This window comes from Chiloscyllium plagiosum, chromosome 7 (genome assembly GCF_004010195.1).
Source record: "Chiloscyllium plagiosum isolate BGI_BamShark_2017 chromosome 7, ASM401019v2, whole genome shotgun sequence".
Classification (NCBI taxonomy): Eukaryota; Metazoa; Chordata; class Chondrichthyes; order Orectolobiformes; family Hemiscylliidae; genus Chiloscyllium; species Chiloscyllium plagiosum.
This window is the reverse complement of record NC_057716.1, coordinates 55,378,046-55,389,999: the sequence shown is the minus strand read 5'-3', so window position 1 is coordinate 55,389,999 and position 11,954 is coordinate 55,378,046. Positions and strand designations below refer to the sequence as shown.

Here is an 11,954-nt window from a genome sequence, read left to right as displayed (position 1 = left end):
TCATTTCTATGTATGATGGCATGATTTTTCCCATTGTCTTTCTCTCCTCATTGAAAATGTTGAGAGTCTCACAAGGCTGTGAGGATGATGGAAAACTTCAAAAGGCCGTACACAGGTTGGACAAATGGACAGATAAGCAACAGATTACACTTGATGCAGTGAATTTTGAAATGCCTCATTTTGATAGAGAGAACAATGAGGGACAAAGAGAAAAGGAACAGTTCGAAAGGGGGAAGCAGCATCAAAGGGACGTGGGTGTATATATGCATCAGCCATTGAAGGTGGCAGGGTAGCTTTAGAAAATGGTAACTAAAGCATACAATAGCCTAGGTTTATTAATTAGGACACAGACTAGACATACATGAAGACAATGTTACATTTGCATAAAGCATTAATTAGCTTCAACTGAGCTATTGAGCCAGTTTTGGGTACAATATTTTACCTTGCTAGTGAAGACATTACAGCAAGGGCAGAAATGTTTTACAAGATTGATTCCAGGAAGAGGAACTGTATTTATTGGTTGATTAGAGATTTTGAACATTTTTTCTTGGCGAAGAGAAGTTTGAGAGGACTTTTGCTCCATGTATTCAAAATCATGAGGGAACTGGACAGAGCAGATCAGGAGAAATTATTTCTATTTGTTCCCAGAGGGCACAGATTAAAGGCAATTGGCAAATAAAAGCAACATGAGGGAAAACATAACTGTTTCCAGCAAATGTTTAGGCCCAGGAATACACTGTCAAAGATTGTGGTCAATTTAGCAGGTTCATAGATGGCTGTATTTGAGAGAACTGGAGTACTATCTGAAAAGGCAGAATATGTGGGGAAGAGGTGAAAGAGAGGCACTAGATGAATTGTTCCTTCAGAATGCCAGAACACCCATAATAGACTGAAAGGCCTCATTTTTGTTGGAAACGTTCTATGCTTTGATTATTCTACATTTCAAAATGATTAGCAAAGCTACCCATGTGGAGGACTGAGAAAGAAAAGCAATGGCTGGAGACAGTGGGAGGAGAGAAACCAAGACTAAATGCAAATAGTGACAGTTGAAGAGAAAAAGAGAGAGAAAAAAAGAAACAGAGACATGAGGAGGAGGATCATTAACAGAATTTAGTTTTCAGTATGAGGATTGAATGTGATACCCTACAATTAATCTGACAGTGCGAATCATTTGCCACCACCACAGTTTAGAAGAATATTTCTAAAGATTTGTTTCCACCTACAAGCTGACTTACTTAATAAGACACAGCTTCAGTTTTGTTTCAAATATTGTTCAGTCTAAAAATAAGAACACCAAAGATATAACAATACATAGGCCCTTCAAGCAACATGGCTGCAGAATAGATTCAAATCCTTTCAAATCCTCTTCAAAAAACAGTGCCACAATTTTAAGTAACCAGCAATTTAAAGAGTTCTAGCCCATGATCATTTTTCATTGATATATTCCACTGTATCATGACAATTCTATTCAATCACCAACCCTTCAGCAACAATCACAAAGTTATGGAACTAAGTTCAGTATCTTAAATTCCTGTGAAATTTTCTCAAGTCTGAAAAGCAAAATTAGAAGAGATCACAATGAGAACTGTCATCACAACATATCAGTATGTCCAACATTCCAACTGCCCAATACATTTGTTCAATCTCAGTTGATATTGTCTCTTGATAGGCAATTTGAACTTGTATGACTTCCTGTAACATATGTTACTCAATGCCTGGAGTTCATTTCTAGTTGTCTTTAGGGTGAGTGTAATAAAAGAAGAGAGGAGTTTCCCAGAATCCTTTCCCACACTCGAATTGCTAATAGTTATTTTCTCAAGCTGGGTTTGTTTAGATTTTGTGAGTATTTAGAGTGCAGATTGTTGAATGTCATGTTGCTTCATTGGGGCAAATTCACATGATTAGTTAGTCTGTTACTGTCTGACATATTTTTCTTTTGGTTTTGATTAATGGTCTCCATTTAATAGGCTCCCTACATAATCTATGAGGGTAAATCTCAACTGTACTAGCTTGACAGTAGTGAGGCTTGATATTACAGCATATATCCAAACTGGTAGCTACCCACACTTTATGAAAGTAAAATTTAGAAGATTTGGTTTGGAGTAACTAAAATAACATTTAAAAGGACACTCAGCTGAAATTGACAGTAAAGTTTGCATTTTACAGATTCTTTTTTTCCCAGATTTAAGTTTTGCCTTACCTAGCCTCAATAAGCTTTATTATGGGTACTACTACCACCAAATCTCCAAGAAACATAAGTCCAGATGTCCCAAAAGAGGCCATGTATGCTGCCCCAGCTGCACCACTCCATGGGCCTAAGGTTATCACTGTCATGATCTGAAGGAGAACAGACTGCAGAAAGTTAATGGAGCTTTGAAAGACCATATACATTTGCTCAACCAAACTGTATAATATAGTCGACATGAACATTTTCAAGACATAGGACATATTTGAATCTAGTGCTTCCATGCATATTATTTGAAGTTGATGACACTCGGTCTCTTTGTAGTATATCAGCTGCAACGTATGTAGAGGTGGCTGCAATCTCCAGGTTAGATGCCCCTGTATTCTGATTGGTGTCTTTTCCACTGCTGTGCTCCTGAAGTAGTTGATCAGGACAAAGGACTAATTTTATGGGCCATTGCCTTACAGCAATATAATGACATACTCCTACTACAAGATTAAAGTGCATGAAATAAAATAAGGTCATGGTTTCATCTTGCCTCTGCTCTATCATGATCTTTTGAACTATTGTTAATTTTGCCCATCCATTTTTCTAAATAAAGCAACCAACCATAGCTAATCTTTCAGAGACATAAAACCATACGAAGTTTCTCCTTGACCTCAATTGTAATTAGACAAATGTCCATTGAATTTAACCAATACCCATGGGTGTTTGAAAAGACTGGCAGATGGATATATTGATGGTCAGACTATTATCACAGTATTTTGCTCAGCTTTTCTGGGAGAAATATGGATCAATGGTGAAAACAGGAAGAATATGATACAAACATTCAGAACAAAAATAAAACAGATCATCTGGAAAAAATAGTATTTGAAATAGTATGTCATGTTTTTGAGGAAATACCTAACTGATCATGACACACATGGGAAGTTAGCATAATTTAAAGTTACAGTTGCAAACAATTTTCCTAGTCTAACTGGTGAATTGTTTTTGAAGCTATTCAAATACTTGGCCACCAAGAAACTCTTATAAGCAAATTTGTTACAGTCTGCCTTTTCTATTCTCAATTCCCTCATAATTTTATTTACAAGAATAAATCCTCTGTACTAAATCTATAAAAAATAAGGACAGTCTTTCTAAAACTGACCTATTACTTCATAACCACTTAGTTGCTCAGTTGCTCATTTTCTGCTCTCATTCAATGATGTTTCCAAGATTAGATTATTTTTCACCTCCCAGATAGTTGCATTTATTTAACATAACAATGTTGAGTTAATTACATATCCTTGCATATGTTATGCACAGTTAAATGGTGCTCACAATGTAAACAAGAAAAAGAGTTTGACAACTAGGCACTGAATTTTCCATTACGTTTGCAGTCCCTGTGAACAGATGTTAACAAATCTGTTTTCCACAATTTCTTGTTAAGCCTGGCCAGATTGCTTCACACCCATTGGCTCTTCCAAATACCCAATTTTGATTGACAAATCTGATGTATTGTTTCTTTTTTTAATGAACTCAAAGCAAGCATGAATCCATTACAGCACCACACACAGCCCTGTTGTCCAAATACTGGCAAATAATTTGCACATTGTGTTCAAGCTAGGACATGATTAATTACCTTCACAAAGACAAACATGAGTAGCCTTAGTAATTATACTGTGTTTTAGTGAGATACAACTAAATTACATGTATTAACTCAAACATCTCAGATAAAGCAGCATTCTCCTTATTAGTAATTTGCAAAATTCACTGAACAGAGCATGTATTGACCTAGGGTACTAAACCCATGTGAGTAGTTATACATATGCTTGATAAACATTTAGTTTACTGGTAGCCATTGTCTGGGATGTACTGCTAAGGAAGAATGACTTGAAGCCAATGAACAGAATTTAATGATGGCTCTGGGATCAGGAAGCATGGTGGATGGTAAGTCAATCAAGCAGAAACAGAATGTCAAGATCACATTACGAGGCCCGGAATAAAATATTAGGTTAGAAATGTGTCCATGGCCATGTAGAGCCTTGCACAGTCCTGTGATGGGTTCTTATTTGTATGCTGTAAATACTGATTATATTAGAACTTTTCAAACTTACATCCTACCTTCAAGATGAAGTCAGCAGCACATGGAAACCTCAAGCCGTTGGCCTAGATTCGATTAAAGGTGGCATGCATCAGTCTATTTTGTTCAAATGAGTCTGTGATAATCAAGTGAGCTTGTTGAACTCCCCAGCACAAGGGAGAGGAACAAGGGAATGATCTGCTTGTATTGCTTGCATGACGAAGCTTTTCACTATGTCTCGGTACATGTGACAATAAATTCAGTTCAATTCAACTCAAGAATGTTAGGGACCTGCATGTGTGGGTCAGGCTTGTGAGTTGGGCATATTCAGGCAGAGCTATGAGCTATTGGAAAAGGGCTCCAAGGAAGGGGGGCAATAGTGCATGGCGAAGTGGAAGAAGGTTCCTCTACATTGTGTAATCGAATTAGGTTTGCACAGAGAGACGGAATATTTGGTCTTCATATCGGTAAGCAGAAATCTTTTATTAACTCTATGTATTATACAGAGTTAAATATGAGAGAAAATTCCTGTAATTGAAGCCTCAAAGCCAGCAGCAGGCAGCACCAGAGTGAAGGCTTGTCAGTTGGCATCCATTCAGAGAGAAAGCAGAAGTAAAGAAGGTCATAAGCACAGTCATGTACTTCTTCCGGGTATGAACAAATTAACTCCAAATGTCCTACAGACAATTCTGTCAGGATGTCCCAAAAATGGTCACCAAAATTTTCCTGATCATGTAGCAAGACTAGTGTGAATTTACTAGCAATCCCATGTCAATGATCTCAAAAGTGACTGTAGTACTCAACCTTTTTTTGCTACTGACTGATTATAGGGCTTCAAGAGCAACAAATGTACTATTAGGCCACTGCTATGCAGTGGTGCACTAAAGAGGTGACCAAAGCTCTCTTCTATTAGGCCAATGAGTCCATCAAGTTCACCGCAGCTGATGACAGCTAACTGAACAGGACAATTGTTTTCATGGCCATCACTTAATCCTCTGGAGTGAGCAAATTGATTGCACACATATTAGTGAGGAACAATGAGCAGCATATATGCCATTAGACATTCCACTTGCAAAATATTAAACAGGTTTGTGGTCACAGGCAAAGAGTCATGCAGGTAATGGGGACACAAACAGGGAGCAGCAACAATCCTTCCTGGATGAAAATGAATGAGATGAGCCTTAGAATAACGGAATGCCTTGTGGCATGTATGGCAGATGCGTACTCTCTACAGAAGACTATTGCCCAAGAACAACTATACCCATTGGAAAAGGTCAAGTGGTCTAACATGTCAATGATCATCATAAAAAAACTCAATAAATATAAACTTCTTATGGTTGGTGAGTGCATTTAGTCATAACTTGGAACCACAAATTTGTAACATTTCATTGAATACGTGATTGTTTTTCAATGTGTCAGTTCAACAATTTTAATTGACTGTATTCAATGAGAACTCCAAAAACACACATTCTGGAAAAGCAATTGTATACATTACGTCTCTATCACAGCCATTGATTATAGAGTCCGTACAGTGTGGAAACAGGCCATTTGGCCCAACAAATCTACGCCAACCCTCCGAAGTGTATTCACCCAGACCCATTCCCCTACCCTGTTAGAACATAGAACATAGAACATAGAACAATACAGCACAGAACAGGCCCTTCGGCCCACGATGTTGTGCCGAACTTCTAACCTAGATTAAGTACCCATCCATGTACCTATTCAAATGCCGCTTAAAGGTCGCCAATGATTCCGACTCTACCACTCCCACGGGCAGTGCATTCCATGCCCCCACCACTCTCTGGGTAAAGAACCCACCCCTGACATCTCCTCTATACCTTCCACCCTTCACCTTAAATTTATGTCCCCTTGTAACACTCTGTTGTACCCGGGGAAAAAGTTTCTGACTGTCTACTCTATCTATTCCTCTGATCATCTTATAAGCCTCTATCAAGTCACCCCTCATCCTTCGTCGTTCCAACGGGAAAAGGCCGAGAACTCTCAACCTATCCTCGTACGACTTATTCTCCATTCCAGGCAACATCCTGGTAAATCTTCTCTGCACCCTCTCCCAAGCTTCCACATCTTTCCTAAAGTGAGGCGACCAGAACTGCACACAGTACTCCAAATGTGGCCTAACCAAGGTCCTGTACAGCTGCAACATCACTTCACGACTCTTGAATTCAATCCCTCTGCTAATGGACGCTAAATTACTTTTACATTTCCCTGACTAATGCATTTAATCTACACATCCCTGAACACTACAGGCAATTTAGCATGGCCAATTCACCCAACCTACACAACTTTGGACTGTGGGAGGAAATCAGAACACCGGGAGGAAACCCACGCAGACACAGGGAGAATGTGCAAACTCTACACAGACAGTTGCCTGAGGCTGGAATTGAACCAGGGTGCTGGCGCTGTGAGGCAGCAGTGCTAACCACCCAAATGGAGCTTGACGGAGATGCCAGGGATTGAACCTGGGCCCTTACACATTCAAAGTGTACACTCTACCACTGACCTACATCCCCAACCCCAAAAGTCTGATACTTTATCGACTGAGCTATCCCGGTTCACTGCTTAATGTGTTGTACTCTTGGTATGACACAAACCAACAATCTCCTAATCCGAAGTCAGAATAGTTTGGATTATCTTTCTCAAAACTTCATTGCTTGAATAACATACTTACCTGTTGTATTACAAAATTCAGATATTGCAATTATTCAAGATATGAGTAATACCTTTATACAGGGCATGAATTCAGAGGGATATAATCAGTTCACTCTCTCAAAAGTACATGCTTGTCTAATCATAGTTGCATGCAATAATACAACAATAGATGAGGAATTGATGCATTTAGTGGCCTGCAAACAGGAATCTGTTAAATTCTGCTAATAATGAATTTTGTCATTTTAGAGCATTAAAGAAAAAGGATTCAATAAACGGTTAACACAGTGAAAGGGTTTGGCAGAGATGTACAAGAAAATGAAAACATGCAATATATATTGGAGAAAATTGAGAAAGAAAAGCAGGATTTTTTAAAAAGGCTGGAGATTCCAGAGGTCTGAGGTGAAAACAGAAAGAACTGGCAAAAAATAAAGAGAATGACATTGGTGGACAAAGCACACACCAGCAATATTATTTTCCATTCAAATCATTTGAAATTATTCTTGAATTTGCCTTAAATTGGATACCCATTTGGTACCAAATGTTTTGAGCTACAGTCAAAGTTCAATTCAAGGCAAAAGAGGCAAAACAGCTTAACACAATAAGTTCAACATCTTTCCATTGAACTCTCAAGAATTACACCATGAATAAATTGTAAGTGAACAGCTAGAATATTCAATCATATACTATCCATTAAAGAAGATGGCTATGGAAAGCAGAAAAAAATTCTAAAATATTGTATCTGGTCAACATTACTATAGGAATGTCATATTTGAAATTTAAGAAAGACAATTAAAAATAAAATACATGCAACTGATGTGATTTCTGAGATGTATGAGAACAAACAGATGGTCAATGTATGGCTACTGAGGATGTTTGCGGAAGGTAAACATTCAAGAAGAACATCCTCAAGAGTCAACTGCAGTTCTTTGGTTGTATACTTCGGAGAGAGAAACTAGAACATCTAGTAGTGACTGGAAGTTGATATGACATAAAATATGAGAACAATACCAAGATGTTGGCTGATATTAAATACAAAGTGGTTGGAGCGCCATGATTACAGGTGCTAAAACCATGGAACTGAAGAAGACCATACAATTTCCTTAATGTTTATACTGTGCTGCAAGTTACATTAACATTAGAATATGTAAAACCTGAATCTGTACCTGCCCTTGAGTCTGCTCTCCCATTCAAAATATTCATAGTTATTTTTTCATGAAACCCCTTTTCTATAATATTCCCTGATCAACAAGAACTTACGTTGAGGACTTGAAGTGCTGTGACAATTTATAAAGGTTGAAGTCTGGTGAATGCAATGGATTGCTTTGAATCAGAAACTTTGGGATGAAGGCCCACCGCCCACTTCAGAATTTGACATTTGATTCATAATGCATCCAAACAGGCCAGTATCAAATTGTCAATCCTTCCAACATGGCAGGCAATAAGAGTGGGAGAGATTCCTGGTAAATCATGTGATGGAAAGAAATCTCAGTCTTAACCAGAGCTCTCTGCAGGTCGAGGCTACAACATGCACGCAAAAGTATATGTTGCCACAGCAACTCCAATACCTTTGAGGGGATGTTTGGGAGGATCAGGTGTGATTGTTGTCTCAGTTGACTAGAGAGTCTATGTAAATCAGATTGATGCCAACAATACCTGTCCTGCTTGGGTGGATTTGGAACATGCCTCCTTGCCCTACCATGGTAGGTATCACAACACTGTGGTCATCCCTGAAAAGGGAACAGAATATGTTTTAGCAATCCTAAGCTCATACATAAGGCTACAAACAATAGATTATGTTAAAAATGCTACAGCTGGCAACAGACATTTTTAATTTCAAGTGTTATACATTCGATCCTACAACATAAACGTAGTGTCTGATAAGAATACTTATTTCTTACTTCCATTAAAAAATAATTAATTCAAATTAAATCTTCTTCGATTTGGGTTTATTTTAGTTATCCTAGTTTAATTTTGTTCATATCTTTTTAAGAAGTACAATAAAGAAAGTTTGGCCAAATTCTCCTTAATTGCAAAAATTCTCCTTTCTACAGAGAACTTCTGCAGAGGACTAATAATTTGGTTCAACACGTGATTTTAGTGGCAACCGGCAGAACCCAGACTTTTTTTCTCAATTTACTTCATTTGATAAACATTTTTAAATATTTAATGCTACACTGAAACAAAATCACTATAATATCTCTTTTAAGTAGAATTTTTACCCAGTTAGCTTCTGCTACAAAAGTATTTGGAGTATTATCTATAAAACTACTTTATACAATTTTCCTGAACTATTAGTGGTGGATATTCTGAAACATCACATTGTGACTTACAATCAGTGTCAGTTTGTGGTCTTCAAGAATCAATAATAATCATAGCTGGGTACCTGAACAATCTAGATATAAAGCTTTTACTATTTAAAAGCCACTGACACCACCAACTGAGGTAATTATATAGTGACAACCAGAAAGGAACAAAGTACCAAGGGAATAATGATTGCTGAGCAAGTTGTGCGCTCCTTGCACATTTAGAGCCAGGAGCTTTTGAAATTGACATTTATCAGCCAAACCTGTGAGCCATGGGGAGTTGTAAGAGAAGATGGTCTGGTGTTGATTGTAATGACCAAGAATTATATAATGAAGAAAGAAATTAGAAAAAACAATGATGGCAAGAAAATCATAAAGGACCTATTATGTTTGGCTACCACAGAGGATATGGAAGGCTCAAATTGCTCTAAGTTATGAAAGGAGGAATGTTTGGAAGGAATAACAAAAACAATCGAATACCATTACAATTGATAAGAAAAGCTCCAAAGAATACCTCAGATTTATAACACATTGTATGCTATAATTTTGGGATCTATTTATAAAATGTCAAGGATAGTTTAAATACAGATAGTAATTATCTATTTGAAACAGTTCTGCCTGAGAGTATTAATTATAGCTATTAGCTGTAAAGAAATAAAGACTTTCATTCACATGCCATTTTTCATGGCCACCATATATTTCAAAGTGCACTTTAGCCATTGAAATACTTAGTGTGAGTACTATTGTGATGTCGGAGAAGCAGCAGTTTATTTATTCTTAGCAAACTCCTACATTAATCAACTTGAAAACTGCCAGATATTCAGATGAGGAGACAGTTAGGACTTGATTTAACATCTCATTAGCAAGGCAGAGGTTCTGACAGTACAATGCTCCTTCAGTATTGCTGAGAGTGAGCCATGATTTTTATGATCAAGCCTTGTAGTGGTACATGAACCCAAAATCTTGTGATTCAGATGGAAGTGTTTTGATACTGTCAATGTTATAAATTATAAATGTTGTTCATCCCAGTATCATGTTTATAATGATAGTCTAATGATCAATCACTCACCAGGGATTAATGTACTCCAGGGATTTATCAAAAACAGTAAAACACATTATAGGTTATGAAGCAGATATTACAGAAAACCAACTGCTTTTTGCATGTGTTTGCTGTTTGCAAAAACAAAACAGACAGACAGACAAAATGTACATATGAAATCCTTAAGTGTGAACTTGCTTATAGGTAAAGTATATATGGAACCTTCCCCCCCTTTCCAAAAGGAAGATTAACTAATTACAATAAAAAGTCAGTCTGTGAGTCTCTCATGTAATGCAAATATAATTTGCTGATATATCCAAATTTCATGATGGTGACTTTGTCTTGATTTGATTTATTACTGTCATGTGTATTGAGGGACAGTGAAAAGTGTTGTCTTACGTGCTTTACAGGCAGATCATCTGGAGGTTTCGATGTTTTCAATTGCCATCAGTGATATAGGTTGTGTATATATTAGCCCATATAATACATACCCTTGACCCTTGAAGTTTATCTACAATGATGTATAAAGCTATAATATCACAGATTTGTGCACATAGTCTGAGCTCTATTCTTATTGATCTGACTGTACATTACGTGCACATAGCTGATTGACTACGCTGCCTCCATTATACAAAGAGTATTACTGTAAAGAAGGTATGTGCCCGTCTCAAAGAACATTTCATGCCGTGAGGTCATGTAATGGTCCCAAAGGTATGGGCTTGTATTAACTGGAATCTTTACTATAATATAATATCCCTTCTCTTCCCCTTAAGAAATTGGAGCACTTTTCCAATAATATAAACACAAATGCATGTAGACATATCATCTAAATAACTTTCAAATAATGTTTTGGGAGTTCGGTGTACAGTTACCATAACTTGGTGGTGTAAATTTATTCTGTGGTGTATTGTCTGTCGTCATGGATGAATGTAAATCATTTGTTGTTGACATATACTTGTTTTTTGGCAAAATATCTTAGCTAACCGAGTCATCTGGATGGTTTATGGCATGCAGTTCATGGGTGTCATTTATTGCAGAGAGCTTGTAGAATTACACCTTGATTGACTTTGAAGATCACAGACTTCGAGCTAGTTTTAATCCTTAGAAATAATATACCAGTTTGTGGATTTGGTGGAAGGGTTCAGGCCACGTGCTGATGTTGATTATTTTGAGCTGCTACAGCTGATCATCATCTGACATAGTTTGCTGAATCTACTGTTTGGCTGTGACGAAACTGTGTGAGGTCAACATCGCTGTCTGAAATCGTTGGTGTTGCAATTGGTGTCTGGGTCACATTCATGCATCATGGTAATCTGTGCATTCTAGTAGACCAATAATAGCTGGGCCAGCTCTTTCAAAAGTGCAAGAAGTTGCAGTTATCCATCAACATGATCCGTATTGACATTTAAGAAGGATTATGACAATGCATGAGATGCTAGGCTCATTGTAAGCCATTTGCTTATCTTGTATATATTGCACCACATTGTATCAATTTTCTGAGGACATCTTGTTTAAAATATTGTGTGAGAGGTAATTTCGGTTTAAACTTTAAGATGTGCCTGGACCACAGACTGATCTATAATAAAAGACAAAACTTTTGTTTCTTTTCTAGAACATTTTATATACTCAAAAGTAGAATAGTTTAAATTGTGCAGAATGCTGACAATTTGTGAGCAGAGTAAAAACAAACAGGCT

The 11,954-nt window shown here is 37.3% G+C and overlaps 1 non-coding gene across 1 annotated transcript; it reads right to left on the bottom strand.

The window, feature by feature from the left end:
* Positions 1-6,706: 6,706 nt before the first annotated feature.
* On the bottom strand, positions 6,707-6,778 carry trnas-uga. The gene has a single exon. It is a non-coding gene; the product is annotated as a tRNA-Ser (tRNA).
* Positions 6,779-11,954: the final 5,176 nt, after the last annotated feature.